Source organism: Lepidochelys kempii, chromosome 6, assembly GCF_965140265.1.
Source record: "Lepidochelys kempii isolate rLepKem1 chromosome 6, rLepKem1.hap2, whole genome shotgun sequence".
Classification (NCBI taxonomy): domain Eukaryota; kingdom Metazoa; phylum Chordata; order Testudines; family Cheloniidae; genus Lepidochelys; species Lepidochelys kempii.
The window spans coordinates 11917494-11936559 of NC_133261.1; the positions used below are offsets into that span (position 1 = coordinate 11917494).

The 19066-nt window shown below is 52.2% G+C and overlaps 1 pseudogene; it reads right to left on the reverse strand.

Annotated features, from left to right (window-relative positions):
* Nucleotides 1–416: 416 nt before the first annotated feature.
* Nucleotides 417–12381, reverse strand: LOC140913666 (uncharacterized; annotated as a pseudogene).
* Nucleotides 12382–19066: the final 6685 nt, after the last annotated feature.

Below are 19066 nucleotides of genomic sequence, written 5' to 3' on the forward strand. Positions count from 1 at the left end.
AGGAGAGGTGGGGGGACATGTCACTGCCTGCCCTGTAACCTGGGGTGCCCAGTAATGATTTGCTGCTGTAGCTCCCAACCTGGACCACTCACAAACAGCCTCCAGCATCCGGTCTTACCCCAAGTGTCTGTGGATAGCTGCTGCCTGCCAGCCATGCTCAGCTCACACTCTGGCTTTCACAGCCTTGGTTATTACTGCAGGGTGATCCCAATACACACACAGTCCCAGATTTCCCCCAGAAATGTGTGGCCTGTATTGTCCAGCCTTCTCCTGGACAGTCCTGATAGAATAGGTCCATTGCCCCTCTAAGGGGGATCAATCTACAGTCATTTTTCCCACCCCAAATGGAGCTGCCCACACAGTTCACTTCATTTCAATTAAAGAAGAAAACAAATTTATTTAATCACAAAGGTAGATTTCAAGTGAGTACAAGTAATGAGGCATCAAAGTCAGAAATGGTTTCAAGAAAAATAAAAATAAAAACACTTCCTAGTACTAAACTGAACAAACTAGACGTGGTGCAAAGTGAAGTCCCTTGCCACAGGTTTCCAGTAGCACTGCTGACCAAGTTTCCAGTTCAGGATCAGTTCCTGAGGTCCAAGGGCTCCTTTTTGTCCTTTTAGGTGATAAGGAGAGATGAACAGGGAGAAATAACAAGAGGTGTTTCTGCCCCTCTCTTTTATAGTTCAATCACCCTTTGAAATGCAGACTTTTCTCAAAGCAACCCCTAAATAAAGTTCTCAGCTGAGCGGGAAGACGTGAACATGGTGGGAAAGAGGTTTCATGCTCGACTAGAGGCGTTAACTTCTCCTTTGTTTTTGAGAAACACTTTTACCCACTCCCGAGATGTGTCTGGTCAACACACTTCAGTTGCAATTTCAGCTTCTGTTCCTAGTTTTTTAATACAAAGTTGCTGCATACATTTCACTATGATAATACTGGCCAGTAAGTTATAAGTTTTCAAATGATACCTATCATGTAAGGCATAATTTGTACAAAGATTATTATAGCAGTGTGTAGGGTTTGAATACAGGGGTGTATTCCATCCCAGAGGCCTCTTGAGACTTTGGAAAACTCCAGTATCCCCATGTAAAACACTTTGTGCTGTCCCAGTTGGTGTCAGACCTGTGGGGTCGTGGAGTGAACCTCAGCTCCAGTCTGTAACCTACCTCCACAAGCTACTTTCCATGGGCTCCCTGACCTGTGCTCCTTTGGCCAGCTTTGCATGACTCCATGCTCTTTCCATCAGCACTCTGAGCTGTGTGCAGAAATTAGGGATGTAAAAGGTAAAGTGATTACCTGGTAAGCATAGTCTTACCAGTTAGCCGCCTTAACTGTTAACCTCCACGCCAGCCGGAGCAGGCCCAGCCGGAAGAGCTCCAGCCAGCCAGAGCAGGCCCATAAATGCCATATTTTAATTGTTTAAACCAGCAGTGTCCAATACGTTCACCACTAGCCACATGTGGCAAATTAGCCACAATTCAATAGGATATGCATGAGCAATGCGTTGGTGTATTGAAGACAACAGCACTGGAAGACAGGTTGCAGGCTTCGATATACAGCTTAACGTGGCTAGGATACAGTAATTTTGTGTTAGTAGTACCTGTTAATGATTTGAAAGGTCGTTTGTAATGTGTTTTTAAATCCATTTTTATAATGTGGCGAGTAAGAAACATTCAAAACCAAAAGTGTGGCTAGCATCGAATTTCAAACCACAAGTGCGGCTAGCATCAAATTGCTATTGGACACCGCTGGTTTAAACAGTTAACTTTTTAAAATTGTATTTACATCCCTAGAAGAAATTTCCATCTCGAAGTTCAAACAATTTCTATGGAAAGTCTCTTTCCACTCCTGGGTGGCTCCTTGGAGAGTAGTTCATCCCAGAGACATATACAGGGATTTGACTCATTTGCGTAGTCTGTGGGCATGGCTAACAGGAGAGAACAGTTGAGGAAAGAACATGAACAGTTCTACGAACCTCTGTGCCAGGGCTTGATTTTGCCGTACCCGTCAATGATTACATGTGTGACGTCACTTCATATGCGATACTCCCGGAGGAATTCTGCACCACTGCGCAAGCACAAACTTCATGTGCCCCACAAGTTATTTTTCACCCCAGAATAATTGATTTTGATGGAGCAGCGCTGCAATTACACCTTTCCCCCCTGGGGACTGTTATGGCACCAGAAGAGAGGGCAGCTGGCTTACGGCGGGAGCAGCCAGCCACAGAGAGGGAGGGGGTCAGAGGATGCATCACAGTGCTCTGCCTGTGGGGTCAGGTATGGAGGCAAGGAGTATGGGGGAGATGGACAGAATGGGACACACAGGGCTCCTGGGAAAGGCTGTGACCATCTACTCTAAGATCGCCCCACCTGGCCGCTCTTCCCCATACTGCTCAGTTAAGTCCCATTCCCAAACTCCACACAGTCTCTGCTGGGCATCATGGGGACAGGACCACCCCCTGGTCTGATTCTGCTGGCACTATGCCAGGCCCGCCAGCAGCCCCTGGGATCTGGTGGTGGCAGAGCGGTGTTAGTGAACTGGGGCCAGGTGAGGTTGCCCAAGTGAGCAAAGCATTTGCCACAGTCAGCACACCTGGACAGCTTCTCCCCGCCATGAATGCGCTGGTGTACTCCCAGGTATTAGCTTGTTGCCACGACTGAACTTCTTACCCCAGTTGGCACAGCGGTGCAGCTGCTCCCCGGTGCGTGTGTGCGCTGATGTCTGGTCAGCGTACTGGCATTGCTGAAGCTTTTCTTGCAATTGTCACAGTGGTAGGGCCGCTCCCCGGTGTGCGTGCACTGGTGTATTCTCAGCTTTGAGCTCTGTGAAAAACTCTTGCCACAGTCGGTGCAGCCACTTCCTTGTATGCGTGCGCTGGTGCGTTCTTAGGTGTGTGACCCGTGCAAAGCCCTTGCCGCAGTCAACACAGCGATACGGCCGCTCCCTGGTGTGTGCGCGCTGGTGTATTCTCAGGCTTGAGCTCTGTGAAAAACTCTTGCCGCAGATGGTACAGTTGTATGGCAGTTCCCCGGTGTGTGCGCGCCGGTGTCTTTTCAGGTGTGCAAACTGTGCAAAGCCCTTTCTGCAATCAGCACAGCGGTGCGGCCGCTCCCCAGTGTGTGCGCGCTGGTGTGTTCTCAGGGTTGATCTCTTTGCAAAGCCCTTGCCGCAGTTGGTGCAGCAATACGGCCACTCCCCGGTGTGCGTGCGCTGGTGTATTCTCAGCTTCGAGCTCGCTGCAAAGCTCTTGCCGCAGTCAGAGCAGCGGTACGGCCGCTCCCCCGTGTGTGTGCGCTGATGTAGTCTCAGATTTGAGCTCTGGGCAAAGCTCTTGCCGCAGATGGTACAGTTGTATGGCAGTTCCCCAGTGTGCGTGCGCTGGTGTCTTTTCAGGTGGGCAAACTGTGCAAAGCCCTTTCCGCAATCAGCACAGTGGTCCAGCCGCTCCCCAGTGTGTGTGCGCTGGTGTATTTTCAGGACCGAGGACCATCTGAATCTTCCGCCGCAGTCAGCGCAGCAATACGGCTGCTCCCCGGTGGGCATGCACCGGTGCTGCGTCAGTGGGGAGGGGTTGCTGAACCTCTTGCCGCAGTCGATACAGCGATGGGGACACCGGCCCATGGGGAGTCTCTGGTGTGTAGCCAGGTCCGGTCTCTGCCTGAGTCTGCCCCGGGGATGGACTGTGTCCTGTGCATGGATCCCTCTGTGGGCTGTGGGATTCTGCGTTCCTGCCGTGCTCTCTCCACATTCAGACTGTGTCCTCGTTCCTCCCGGGATCCTGAGCCCTGCTGGAGAGAGCAGAGGGAATCCCAGGGTTAGCTCACGGTTAGGGCTGCAGGTATGTCAAGGACAGGAAAATGTCACGGATGGAGCAATTTCCCCATTTCTGACTGTTTTTGGGATAGGTGCCTCACCCTGCAATGGCCACTCCTGTCCCACAGGGCTGCACCCAACACCTCGCTGTGGGCATTGAGACCTGGCCTGCGGGGTTACAGCGCCACTCAGATTTGCCCCTGAATCCAGTCACGATGGTCGGGGAGGCAGGTCAAATTTCAGTGACTGGCCTTGCCACCCATATGTTCTCTACCCCACACCAACCCCCCTGCACCAGGCTGGAGTTAGGGTTTCAGTGCTGGGAGAAGGGTGCTTCTCTGGGCAGCAAGTTCCCCCTGGTCAGGGCGAGGAGGAGGGCAGGTGTTTTAAATTGGGGGTGGGGGTGGGGAGGGTAGTACACCCAGCCAGTCAGTTACCTATAAAAATTCTTAGTAGCTGTTCTCTTTGCTTTACTTATAAAGGGTTAAGGAGTCTCACTGCGATGCTTAGGTAAGAGGAAGCAAGTGTGGACCTGGCCAAAAGAGCCAATGGGAAGGCTAGAACTTTTTAAAATTGAGAAAAAACTTCTCCTTTGTCTCTCTGTTGTTTTCTCAGCTGGATAGAGAGGGCACCAGCTATGCTGTAAGAAGCTTGGGGCCCACAGGCGCCAACTTCTGCTGGTACCGGTGGGTGCTTTACCTGCTCTGGCCCCGCCCTGACTCCACCCCTGCCCCATCCTAACCCCTTTCATAGATACCAAGGTCAGAAGGGACCATTATGATCATCTAGTCCGACCTCCTGCACAATGCAGGCCACAGAATCCCACCCACCCACTCACTCCTGCGAAAAACCTCTCACCTATGTCTGAGCTATCGAAGTCCTCAAATCGTGGTTTGAAGACTTCAAGGAGCAGAGAATCCTCCAGCAAGTGACCCGTGCCCCATGCTACAGAGGCAGGCGAAAAACCTCCAGGGCCTCTTCCAATCTGCCCTGGAGGAAAATTCCTTCCTGACCTCAAATATGGCGATCGGCTGAACCCTGAGTATATGGGCAAAATTCACCGTTCCCTGCCCTAACTCCTCCCCCTCCCTACACCTATTTCAACCCCTTCCCCAAATCCCCGTCCTGACCCCGCCTCCTCCTCTGAGCACACTGCGTTCCTGCTTCTCCCTGCATTTGAAACTACAGATATGTAGGTAGAACAGGAATATTTAGACCAATGGTGGGCAAACTTTTTCGCCTGAGGGCCGCATTGGATTTCCGAAATTTCCCTAACCGGCCCTCCATACAATTTCGGAAACCCCATCCAAACCCCCCTCTCCTTCCTGACGGCCCCCCTGGGGCCTCATCCACCCCCTCTGCTCTCTGACCACCCCTGGACCCCCCGCCACCCCATCCAACTCCTCTCCTTCCTGACAGCCCCTCCCCCCCCGGACACCTGCCCCATCCAACCACCCCTTCTCCCTGTCCCCTGACCACCCCCGGAACCCCCACCCCTGACTGCCCCCTGCTGCCCCATCCAACCCCTCCTCTCATTCCTGACTGCCCCCCCGGGGGATCCCTGCCCCCATTCAACCCCCCTGTTCCCCGCCCTCTGACTGCCCCAACCCCTATCCACACCCCCGCCCCCTGACTACCTCCCGAACTCCGCTGCCCCCTATCCAAACCTCCGACCCACCCGCTCCCTGCCCTCTTACCGCGCTGCCTGGAGCACAGGTGGCTGGCGGCATGGCTGCACCAGGACAGGCAGCCATGCACCGCGCGGCAGAGAGCACTGGGTTGGGCCGCAGCTCAGCAGCCCCCCCGCACCCTCCCCGCCCAGAGCATTGTGCTGGCACCGTGGTGTGCTGAGGCTGCGGGGGAGGGAGAACAGCAGGGAAGGGGCTGGGGGGAGCTTCCCCGGCGGGGAGCTCAGGGGCCAGGCAGGAGGGTCCTGCAGGCTGTAGTCTGCCCACCCCTGGTTTAGACAGATGTGATCAGGTCTCTCTCTTTACTTTGGGCTTGTGGATTCATCTGTGCTAACACAGGTGCTTTTGTTTTGTTTTTGTAACCGCTAAGCTGGACCCCAAGAAAGCCATTCCTGGTGTTTAATCCTTGCAGTTGCATTTTTGTGCTATATATATCTAACAGCAGCCTAATTTTCCAGATGTGTTTTCTTGCTTTTTTTTTGTTCAATAAAAACTTTTTTTTTTTTTTTAAGAGGATGGGATTTCTCTGTCTTAAGAGGTCCGTGCACATGTTTTTCTATTAGCTGGTGGCGACAGCTGATTTCTTTTTCTTTTCCTTTTCTCAGCCCTTCCCCATAGGGGGAGCTGAAAGAGTTTGGGGGTACCCCACAGGAAGGAATTCTCAAGTGTGCCTTCCTGGGCTCTCAGAGGGGTTCTGCACTTAGGGGGTGGCAGCATTTACCAACCCAAGACCAGGGAGATCTCTAACCTTGGAAGTTTAATACAAACCTGGAGTGGCCAGTATTAAGTTTTAAAGTCCTTGCAGGCCCCCACTGTTGGGATATATAAGGGTTAAGTAAAGACATGGAAAACCGCTGGTGTGCTAGCATGGTATCAGGGAGTAGACACAGGCCTGCACTATTCCTTCGCCTAACAGATAAAGTGTTACCCCTTTCCCCTCCCTTCTCCTTGTGAAGAATTAAGAAGTGTTGCAGCTGCATGAGAATTGTGGGGATCTAAAGAATACCTTTTGGGTAAAGAAGCGTTATCTCCTCCTCCCTTCCTTTCCCAGCTACATAAGCAAGCCCTGGGTCATGGCCGCTTTCTCCCTCCCCTGCAAACTGCTGATCCAAGGAGTTCATTACTGCAATTATAGCAAAAAAGTGTATCTTCAAAGTAAAACTTATAGGCAAATATGCTAATGAGGTAAATAGTAATCAGGGGCGGGAATAATTATATGCAGTATAGGCAAAAAGAAAAGGAGGACTTGTGGCACCTTAGAGACTAACAAATTTATTTGAGCATAAGCTTTCACGAGCTACAGCTCACTTCACCACTGAATGCATCCGATGAAGTGAGCTGTAGCTCACGAAAGCTTATGCTCAAATAAATTTGTTAGTCTCTTAGGTGCCACAAGTCCTCTTTTTCTTTTTAGTGGATACAGACTAACACGGCTGCTACTCTGAAACCTGTCACTCAGTATAGGGTTATCAATATTCATTGTATTTCAACTACCTGAAAGGGGGTTCCAAAGAGGATGGCTCTAGACTGTTCTCAGTGGTAGCAGATGACAGAACAAGGAGTAATGGTCTCAAGTTGCAGTGGGGGAGATTTAGGTTGGATATTAGGAAAAACTTTTTCACTAGGAGGGTGGTAAAACACTGGAATGCGTTACCTAGGGAGGTGGTGGAATCTCCTTCCTTAGAAGTTTTTAAGGTCATGCTTGACAAAGCCCTGGCTGGGATGATTTAGTTGGGGATTGGTTCTGCTTTGAGCAGGGGGTTGGACTAGATGACCTCCTGAGGTCCCTTCCAACCCTGATATTCTATGATTCTATGATTGTGTGGGTGTTCATATTACTCCATAAGGGTTTTGGGAGTGTTGTAATAAATGTAGGAATTTACATGCTAATGTAAATAAAAAGAGTATGATGTAACTAATCCAGTGCTTACTGGACAATTGGGTCCAGGGGAACAAGTACCGCAATAAAGAAGCCCATCTACTCAAATCTGCCCCTGGGTCAGCCTGTTCTTCTTCCAGCACCCACCTTCTGCAGTCTAAGTGCCAGAGCAGGGAATCAACCTTGACAACAGGGTTTATTAAAAATCCTGGAGCAGTCACAGTAAATTTACAGACCTGTGATTTTACTAAAGTTACTGTAACCGCTCCATAATTTCTGATAAAAAAAAATGTGGTGACAAATCTGCAGCCTGACTCAGGGTGGTTCTACCCTTTGGTGTTTCTGCAGCACCTTGCGCCTGCTCCCACAGGGGCTAGGCATGTCTTGGGTCTTGGTTTAAGCTTCAATTTTACCCTGCCCAGGATACAGGCAGCGCCTGGCACAGCAAGGCCTGGTTTTGTTTCCAAACTTATTTTGTGTTTATTGCAATCAGAGGGGTTTATTTATGTGGTATTAGTTCTTCACTTTCTCCTGTTTTATAGGATGAGGCCTGTTCCCCAGTTATTTTGCTGTTATAATTATATTGGTTTGAAACTAGTTTAGTTGAGGGGCTACAATCCCTTCATGTGGACGCAGTGAGACCAGTTTAAAGCTGCTTAGAACAATGTAGCTTATTCCTGTGGGGGAGCGAGTCCTTTTCTAGGAATTCCTTTGAAGAAATCATTTACTCTCAGCCTGAGGTTTCAGTCTTTGTGTGAAACTAAAACTAAACTAAAATCCTCAAGAAGATGAGGATTTTGGGGGGTGTCTGTGTGTGAAGGATTTGAGGGGATGACCAGTCACTCAGAGTTTGTGTGATGTAACCTGGAAAACATGTCTGTATTGTGTCACAACCCGCTCCCTGGCACTGCTGAGCTGGAAGGGGTGAATGGCTGCCACCCAGCCTTTGGTCTACAGACAGTCACAGACACGTTAGGGCTGAGGGCTGTGCTAAGCATTGACACTGAAGCAATGTAAGTGACAAAGTTTTCATGCCACAAAAAGCAGGAGGAGAGGGGATGGGACAAAGGCCATACCGCCACCCTCTCTCTCACAGCTAGCTCATACACCAGGGTACTCCAAGTCATGGCCCGCAGGACAATTTAATCTGGCCCCTAAATGTGTCCACTCCCCCCACAGCAGCTGCCTGGCCCGCGGGGCAGTTTTAGAGCATTACAGTGAAGTGCTGCAGGTGCTAGAGATCTGTTCTGCACCATGGCACCTCTGCATGGCGTCACCTTACACTAGTCGTATGTGACTGACCCTGCCCGGCATCATTCCTAGCTTTCTCCTTGCTCGCTGGGGACAGGTTTCTCCAGTCTGAGAGGTCACATGCGAAGTGAAGTGGCAGAGAGGGGGTGGGGTGGGAACCTGGGGAGAACAGCACCTTCTCTGCCAAGGGCCTGCGACTCTGGGATGCTCTTGCAGGGGGCAGAGCCATGAAAAGCCATTTGAAAAATCTCTAGGGCGCCCTTTATCTTGGTATGATTTTCTGAGGTGTGGGAAGCCTAGCAGGTCTTGTGTTCTATGACCGGACAGGCTTGTCTTTCTACCCAGGTGCTTGTTTGCCCCCCATCAGCCAGTTCACACAGTCTCTATCTTTCTCTCCCCTCCTCCCCCACACCAGTCCATGTACCCCATCTCCTCAGAGCGAGGGCAGGGGAGACAGGGCTCAGGAGAGCTTTCAGTGAATGCCTTAGAGACAGCACCCAGCGTCTCTCAGAAACTTCGCCAGCACACAGACTGATTCTGTGTGTTACACACACAGTCTCCAGCTCTTTCACACTCACCTCTGAACACATACTTGTAATATTGTTGTTACTTCTTGGTACTTTCTGTAATGCATATATATTTTGACTGGTCTAAACACTAGCCCCTAGTTCCCAGCTTCAATTTGTCTCTCTTCAGCCCCCAGCCAGTGAATCTCGCTCTGCCTTTGCCTTCTACATCAAGGAGCGCTCCGCTAGCAGGTGTGTAAATCAGAAGGGACTGATTATGACTCACCTGAGGAGGGGCTCTCAGGCCCAGAGTGTACCGTGGAGCCCTTGGCATCCTGGATCCAGAGCTCTGCCTCCCCAAGCTCGATCCGGTGGATTAAGTCCGGTTTGGAACCTGAAGAGCCTGTTTTGGGGGAAAGTTTTATTCCTAAAGTTTTGGGGGCAGGGACTCGTTTATGTGTCGGTGCAGCCCAGCACAACAGGGCCCACATCTCGGTCAGGGTGTGTCTGCACAGCACCTGGCACGATGAGGCTCCAATCTCGGACACTGCTTCAGAGGAAAGCGCAAGAGATCCCAAGCAGGAGAATAATGAAATAAACCAGAGATCTCAAACTCCAATCACCAGGAGAGCCACACGAGTACTACTACTACATTGGCCCAAGGGCCACATCACTGACACCCCCCCACTGCCCCTGCCCCCCATTCCAACCCCTTCCCCAAATCCACGCCTCTGCCCCACCTCCTCCCCTAAGCACACAGCTCCGGGCTCCTCCCCCCTCCCTCCTGGAAAGCGATAAGCACCTGGAGGTAAGCAGAGGAGCAGGGACGTGGCGCGCTGGGGAGAGGGGGAGTGGGGAACCCCTGAAATAAACCTTTCTTAGAGGAGATTTCTTCCTGTCTCTCACTCGTACTATGAATTGGCAACATCTACAACCTTTCTCACTTTGCAGTGGGAGCCAAGTTTAAAGCCTTGCTGGGGTAACTCTAGATCAGAGGTGGGCAAACTTTTTGGCCCAAAGGCTACATTGGGGTTGTAAAATTGTATGGAGGGCCAGCTGGGGAAGGCTGTGCCTCCCCAAACAGCCTGGCCCCGCCCACTATCCGTCCCCTCCCACTTCCCACCCCCTAACTGCCCCCTCACAATCCCCGACCTATCCAAACCCCCCTGCTCCTTGTCCCCTGACCACCCCCTCCAGAGACCCCCCCATCCCTAACCACCCCTTATCTAAGCCCCCCTGCTCCTTGTCCCCTGACTGCCCCCCCAGGACCTCCCCACCCTAACTGCCCCCCCAGGATCCCAACCCTCCCCGTCCCCTGACTGCCCCGACCCCATCCACACCCCAGCCCCCTGACAAGCCCCCAGGACTCCCACGCCCTATCCACACACCCCGTTCTCCATCCCCTGACCACTCCCCCAGAATCTCTGCCCCATCCAACCGCTCCCTGCCCCTTATCCAACCCCCTGGCCCCCTTACCATGCTGCTCAGAGCAGCGTGCCGGGCGACCACACAGAGCCAGACATGCTGCCCCGCAGGAGTGCACAGCCCTGACCTCCAGAGCGCTGCCCATGCGGCGGCATGGCTCCGGGAGAGGGGGAGAAGGCAGGGGAGGTCCGGGGACTAGTTCCTTGTCCGGGAGCTCAGGGGCTGGGCAGGATGTGGCCAGACGTAGTTTGCCCACCCCACTCTAGATGTTCCATAGAAATATCCCATTCTGCTAACACTTTGGCCTCTATGCTATCTTGTGGCAGTACGTTCCATAGGACAACTGTGTGACATGGATTTCCCTCTTTTTGCGAATACAGACTAACACGGCTGTTACTCTGAAACCATGGATTTCCTTGTCTTTCTTCCTTCCTTCCTACAGAAACACCAGTGAACACCCATTAGTTTCAGATTAAGAGACAGGGTGAATAGAAAATCCTCCACCACCTTCTTTTTGGTCATTATTTCACTTACCCAACTGTCTCCTGAAATATGGATCATGGGGAAGACTTTGGAAGAAGGGAACTTTGCTCCTTTGCCACCTTATAGCTGTTGAAAACTTTCGAGCATGTCATTAAGGCAAATCGGCCACAATGTGTCATGGCAGGTGTCACCCGGTGTCACCGTTACACAGACATTCCAGTTCTTTTGCATTGTTCAACTGGACAGTTGTTAAATTTACGATGCTCATTCTTTTGGGGGAGGTGGGGAGCTGTTGCAACAGCAGTGTTTTCCCCCTGCCTAGAGTCAGCTCCTGAGGCAGAGTTGCAGCCCTCAACCTCTGGCTGGCATTCTGGGAAGAGATGGTTGCTCATGGGCTCTTTGCTACCATCAGGGATGTGCCACGACTGAGGCAGGTAATGCAAATAAACCAGTTACACTAAGATTAGCCCCAGGCTCCCAAGCCCTGAGTTCTCCTCGAACGAGCTGACCTGAAAGGGGCTGGCATTTGCCACCACTCAGTGACAGGGTGCCACATGGGGAACCCAAATGTTTTTCAGATGTGAATAAATGAAGGGAAATTGGTCCTTACCCAGGGAAACGAGGGCCCGGTAATTCCTCAGCATCTGGTCCCGGTACAGCTGCTTCTCTGGCCGGGATAAGACCTCCCACTCCTCCCGGGTGAAATACAGAGCCACCTCCTCAAACGCCACCCGCAGCTGCTGGCACAAGCGTTACACACTCAGCACCCTCCGCGCCAGCCCCAGCCCGGGCTCTCCGCAGGGGACGCGGGTTCGAGGGCAGCGGCTCCCGGGGAACCCCCAGCCCAGCAGCTGTGAGCCAGGGAGACCCCCCCGCACAGCCCCCCGGGGACTCGGGCCCCGCTGGCCGGCGACAGGAGTCGCCCTCGGCTCCCCACGGGGCTCTGGGGCGGGGCGCTGGGAGGGGCCCGAATCCCAGGGCAGGGACCAGGCTCCTCCCCCGGCCGGAGTCCCCGCCTCCGCCCCAGGCCTGGGCTCGGCCCCGCTCCCGCCCCCGGCTCGGCCGCCTCGGGGCTCCTCGGCCCGGCTCCGCGTGTCCGCCCGGCCCGGGGCCCCCAGCGCCGCTCCCCGGCCCCAGCGCTCCGGCTGCGGCAGCCCCCAGCCCCGGGGTCACTAGCGCGGGAGGGACCCGGTCCCGGCCCCCCTCGGCCCCAGCCGGGACCAGCCAGTGCCCGGCCGGGGAGTCCCCGCCCCGCGTCCTACCTGCGCCGGCCCCGCTGCAGCCATCGCCGGGCTCGGCTCCGGCCCCGGCCGCTTCCTCCGCCCGGGCAGCGACCTCCTGCCCCGCGGCTGGTGCCTCCCTGCGCACGGGGCGGGCTGGGACCCAGGGGGCCGGGAAGGCCCCGCCCCGCTCCAGTCCCGCTGCCCTCCCCGGCCGCCCCACCGGCTCTGTCGGGGAGCCGGGGGAGGCTCCAGCGCAGGGACCTTCTGGCCCAGCCCCCCGGACTCCCAGTTCACCGCGAGGATCCCGGAGCCCTGCGACGGGGCTCTGTCCCCAAGAGCAGCATGTGCTGGAACTCCTGTCTCTGGGGGCTCCCTCTGCCCCCCCATCCTGAGCGAACCCCCTCGGGGTGTCACGCTGAAGGCCAGCCTGGGGTGCAGATGGAGCTGCGACAAGCCAGAGAGAGAAGGTCCCCGACACCAGGCTGGGGAAGCAGGGGCATGAAATCCATGGGTGGCATAACAGGGGTGGGGGGCTGTAATACAGGGGGATGGACAGAGGGTGGGGATTGGGGCCAGGTAAGCTGACCAGACAGCAAATGTGAAAAATCAGACAGGGGGTGGGAGATAATAGGGGCCTATGTAAGAAAAAGACCTAGAAATCAGGACTGTCCCTGTAAAATTGGGACATCTGGTCACCCTAAGGCAAGGACACATGGGACTGATGCGGTGCGATTTGAAACACACGGGGAGAGAAAAGGGGTTGCCAGTAGATTTCTTTTTCTGACACTCTTTAATTAAAGATTAATTTTTAATTCTTGGAAACTCCAGGCCTAAGGGTTGTCAGCCCTAGTGAGAAATGGGATGGGGGGACTAGGACCCAGTGGGCAGAGGGGAGGGGCTAGAAAAACGGTAGGGAAGGAGCAGATGGTGGGTGGGAATAGAACATGGGGGGCAGATCGGGCAGAATGCTAGAGAAGGGGGCCCATGGGATGGGGGTCAGGACCTGAGGACAGATGAGAGCAGGCCACTGTGGGGCAGATTGCCACAGTAGGGGGCTGGACCTGGGGGCACATGGAAGGGGCAGGATGCAGATGCACTAGAATACGGGAGGCCAGGGAGATGTGGACAGGAAGGCTAGGGCAGTGGTGTTAGGATATAGGGGGCAGGAGCCATGGGGTCGGGGCAGGTAGGCTGGGGTAGGACACAAGGAGCGGAGAGGGGCAGGAGGACTAGAGCAGGTGGCAGATGAGAGGGAGGAGGAACCACTTACCCGGTTGCATGCCCCTGAGCTTACCCAGGGAGAGGCTGCCAGGGGCCAGGCTGGGCTCTGGATGTCAGTTTAGAGCAACTTCACTTGTATTAGCCCTCAATGGCTCAACCAGGGCACCCGCTGTCAGGCTTCCAGCTCCCCAGCTGTTCCCTTTCTTGGCTGAAGACACTTGCCCCTCTTCCTTCTGATAGGGGTATTTCCAGGTTGCACCGTTCTCCCTTCCCTGTGTTATCCCAGCACAGACAGGCTGCCCAAGGACTTTCTTTTCAGAAATTGTTAATAGATGCACTGCGACAGGTATAAAGTACCACCCAGCATTTCCTAGCAAGTCTGCTTTCTTCTTAAGGTACAAAGAACTACAGAGAAAACACACAAAATAAATCAAATAAAAATAAGAAACCTATACTCATGCTAACAAGACCAGGATTCCCCAACCTGCCATGGATTCTGGCAGAAGCAGTCCTTCAAACCCCTGCCCAATTGTGTTCCTTGTGGTTACCAACTCTTCCCAGTTTCAGCTCAAAACTAGCACCCAGTCCTTCCAGCCCTCCCCTAAGGCCTGAAGTTCTGCGTGGCTCAGGGGTCCTGTCCATTTGATGGATCAGGAAGAAGGCCCTGAGCCTGTTTGAAACCAGGCTAGTTATTCGCAAAACGCTTCTTTGTGATTTGGTCCCTAGAGAATCCAGTCTGAACTAGTACACGCAGATCTCTCTGGGGTGGGATAACAGAGGAAGGATATTAGCCTCCCTACCAGAGAAGGTACGAGCAAGGTAATAATAACGCATACACAGCTGCATTTTTAGTATAATGTACCCCAAAGATATTAACCCTAATTCAATACAGTTTAACTTAATTCACTAACTTGTATCATAATTCCATACGGTTTGTTCAGGATATTATAGGTCAGGCTGCGTTTTAGTCACAGGTATTTTTAGTAACCATGACCTGTCAATGATTTTTATTCCAGCTGCTATATTCCAGCCCCTAACTAAAACTTGGGCCAGGGGGCCACCCCCAGGACCCCTCTTGCACTGGGAGTGGGGGAGGGAGGCGGGCAGGTGGCAGAATGTACTATTGCCACCCTTTCTTTAGGAGAAAATACAGTGGGTGACTCTTGTCAGCATACATTTCAATAAAATCTCTTGAGAAGTTCAGAGTTTCCAAAAGGGCTCTTAAGGATGCCACATCAGTAGGGGTGGGAAGTTTTCTAATCAACTCCACCCATTGTGCAGCTGAGGCTCATCCTTCCTTTCCCAATATGACCCCTAAATATTTTACCTCTTGCTGTCCCGACTGGGCCTTGGCTTTGCAAGCCTTGAATCTTAGATGATCTGTAACACCTCCTCAGTGATCTAACCAACCTATTGTCCCCATGCACCAATAGATCATCAACTTAAGAAATTACTCTCTTTTGTTCATCCCGTGTCAATTTTTCCCACATCTTAACCACATGGGAGTGACAAATTGTGGGTGCGTTATGAAAACCCTGAGGGAATGTTGTGCAACCGAAGTGTCGTCCCCTGTAGCAGGGCAACCACTCACCGCTGCAGCGCCTCCTGCTGGTCAGTCCAGGAATTAGCTCATCCAACTCAGGATCACCTGCCTATGTCCAGTTTCTCCCGTGCCCTTACCTGCCCCTCCGCAGTCCCTTTTTCTCCACCAGTTCAGGCCCTGCATCTCTCCCGGACCACAGTTCCCACGGTTTAGGGTCCTCCCCTCCCAGGGGATCCCAATCCCATAAGCCAACCTCACTGCAGTGACCCATTGCCAGTGTTCATTCATTCGGGCAGCTAGGCCTTGCATTTCTTTGTTGCACTGTTTGCATTTTGCACGCATGCCTGTCCTACCCACAGGTAGAGGAACTTCATTAAAATATTCCCAAACTGGGTCTCTTTTATGGCCTGCTGCCATTATAGGTTTTCCCTTCTAGTGAGAGAATGGTAAAGGTAGAGTTCAAATCAATGAAGGCTACACTCAGAAAGAGCTCAAGACTTCTGGAATATGCTGTTGAAACAGTTTCACTTTTGTTTCTACTTCCTGTCCCTCCCTTCTCACATTTATCTCCAGACTTCTTCTCCTTGTCCAGATCTATTCGGCCCCCAACAATCTTCTATTCACTGAACTTTTTGAAACTTTGCACTTTTAGAGAGAGGTAAGGGATTGACTCTGTGTACACAAACTTGCAGAGGGACAATAGGGTTGAGGTCTGTTATTTCTCATCACTATATATCATTTATATATTTATTTAAAACATTTTTGCTGTTAATAAGCATGTTATTTGTAGAGACACAAATCCACAGTTTGAGAACTGCAAAACTAAGCCTCTCTGATGGTATCTCCTAGACTGAGCACTAAGTCCCATTGGGTAGATAGAAAGATTAACCTAAATAATCTATACAGAAGCCCCTGGAACCCCATAAGATTGGGTCCCTAGTCCATGAACTATTGGAACTCATTTACAAAACTTTTCTTAAACATTACATGAATATATTGTCTCATACTATAGAATTAGAATTTATAATCCCTATTCCATTATGAGATATCTTTGAGCTATTATGTATCTTAATTAAAACTTTTTTCCTCAAAAAGCATTTTATCAAAAAAACTGATTTAAATTAAAAAAAAATCATTGATTTTTATCCACCTTGAGTAGCACTGACCCTGTTGCCCCTAACCCCAGCACCTCTATTAGCCCAAGGCCCGCACCGTCCCTGCCTGCTGGAACAGAGGATGCTGGTCTGTGGGGTAGTGTCTCCCATTCTCATCCTTCTTCCACTGGACCTTTCCTCTGTCTCACAACACCTCCCCTAACGTGACTGGGTCTCTGTCCCGCTCTTGCAGCTACTTCGCATAAGTGGGGGGAAGCCCAGTCCCTGTGGTTCAGGCGGCCTAAGATAACATCTAACTGTGGCTGAAGAGGGGAAGGGTTTGGGACAGGTGGTTTAGGGCAGGGAGGGTCACCAGGGGTCTCAGGACTCCTCGGTTCTATCCCTGGCTCTGGGAGGGGGATAGTTAGAGTCAAGATGCTCAATGGATGCTTTGGGCATGCTCTTGCTCCAGCACTGCTTGATGATGTTGGCCAGGTTGGTGCTGAGATCAGGGTTGGGTCTGCAGGAAGTGTCACAAGGGAGACATGGCTGGGATCCCATTCCAGGACAGTCCTGGCTCCCAGCCCCTACTACTTTAAACCACCAGCCTCCACTCCTCTCCTCTCCAAGAGCCAGGGGTAGGACCCAGGCATCTTAAGGGTATGTTTACACTACGAAATTAGGCTGATATTATAGAAGTCAATTTTTAGAAATCGATTTTATACAGTCGATTGCATATGTCCACACTAAGTGCATTAAGTCGGGGAAGTGCGTCCTCACTACTGTGGCTAGCATCGACTTACAGAGCGGTGCACTGTGGGTAGCTATCCCACAGTTCCCGCAGTCTCCGCTGCCCATTGGAATTCTGGGTTAAGCGCCCAATGCCTGATGGGGCAAAAACATTGTCGTGGGTGGTTTTCGGTACATGTCATCAGTCTCCCCTCCCTCCATGAAAGCAACGGCTGACAATCGTTTTGCACCCTTTTTCCATGCGGACGCCATACTGCTTTCAGCAGACGGTGCAGTAGGACTGCTAACTGTCATCATCCACCGCTTCCGCTGCAATTCTGGCCTGATGCTATTGTCTCAATAGCAAATTACTCCATGTTGTCTGTCATGCGCTCCTGGGAACGTGTGTTCTTCCTCAGAAAATGTGCGCGGTGCAAACCGTCGTCCTCCACCGCTTCCGCTGCAACTCTGCTCTCCTGCTCTCATGAATCCACTTCACAGGTCCTCTTTTCGTTCTGTATAAATATCTATTCTTGTGTCATCCGTCATCCTCCACCGCTTCTGCTGCAACTCTGCCCTCCTGCAGATGCCATACCATGGCAAGCATGGAGCCCGCTCAGATAACCATGGCAGTTATGACCATTGTAAACACCTCATGCATTATCCTGCAGTATGTGCAGAACCAGAACCTACAAAAGCCGGCAAGGAGGCGATGGCAGCGCAGTGAGGAGAGTGAGGAGGACATGGACACAGATTTCTCTCAAAGCATGGGCCCAGCAATTTGGACATCCTGGTGGCAATGGGGCAGGTTCATGCCATGGAACATTGATTCTGGGCCAGGGAAACAAGCACAGACTGGTGGGACCGCATAGTGTTGCAGGTCTGCGATGACTCCCAGTGGCTGCAAAACTTTCGCATGTGTAAGGACACTTTCATGGAACTTTGTGACTTGCTTTCCCCTACCCTGAACCGCCAGAATACCAAGATGAGAGTAGTCCCCACAGTTGAGACGCACGTGGCGATAGCCCTATGGAAGCTTGCAACGCCAGACAGCTCTACCGGTCAGTCGGTAATCAATTTGGAGTGGGCAAATCTACTGCAGGGGCTGCTGTGATCCAAGTAGCCAACGCAATCACTGAGCTGCTGCTATCAAGGGTAGCGACTCTGGGAAATGTGCAGGTCACAGTGGATGGCTTTGCTGCAATTTGATTCCCTAACTGTGGTGGGGCGATAGACAGAACGCATAGCCCTATCTTGGCACTGGACCACCTTGACAGCCAGTACATAAACCACAAGGGGTACTTTTCAGTGGTGCTGCAAGCACTGGTGGATCACAAGGGATGTTTCATGGGATGGCTGGGAAAGTTACATGATGCTTGCATCTTCAGGAACTCTGGTCTGTTTGAACAGCTGCAGGAAGGGACTTACTTCCCAGACTAGAAGATTACAGTTGGGGATGTTGAAATGCCTGTAGTTATCCTCGGGGACTCAGCCTACCCCTTAATGCCATGGCTCATGAAGCTGTACACAGGCACCCCGGACAGTAGTCAGGAGCCGTTCAACTATAGGCTGAGCAAGTGCAGAATGGTGGTAGAATGTGCATTTGGACGTTTAAAAGCGCGCTGGCGCAGTTTACTGACTCAGACCTCAGCAAAACCAATATTCCCATTGTTATTGCTGCTTGCTGTGTTCTCCACAATATCTGTGAGAGTAAGGGGGAGATGTTTATGCTGGGGTGGTAGGTTGAGGCAAATCGCCTGGCTGCTGATTATGCACAGCCAGACACCAGGGCGATTAGAAGAGCACAGCAGGGCGCGCTGCACATCAGAGAAGCTTTGTAAACCAGTTTCATGACTGGCCAGGCTACGGTGTGACACTTCTGTTTGTTTCTCCTTGATGAAACCCCCCACTCCTTGGTTCACTCTACTTCCTTGTAAGCCAGCTGCCTGCCCCGCTTCGATCGCTGCTTGCAGAGGCAATAAAGTCATTGTTGTTTCAAAATCATGCATTCTTTATTAATTAATCACAGAAATAGGGGGATAACTGCCAAGGTAGCCTGGGAGGTGTAGGAGAGGAGGGAAGCACTGGGTGGGGTGGTGGATGAGGGGAGGAGGGAAGGACAAGGCCACAATGCACTTCAATACTTATTGAATGCCAGCTTTCTGTTGCTTGGGCAATCTTCTGGGGTGGAGCTTTTGGGTGCCCAGA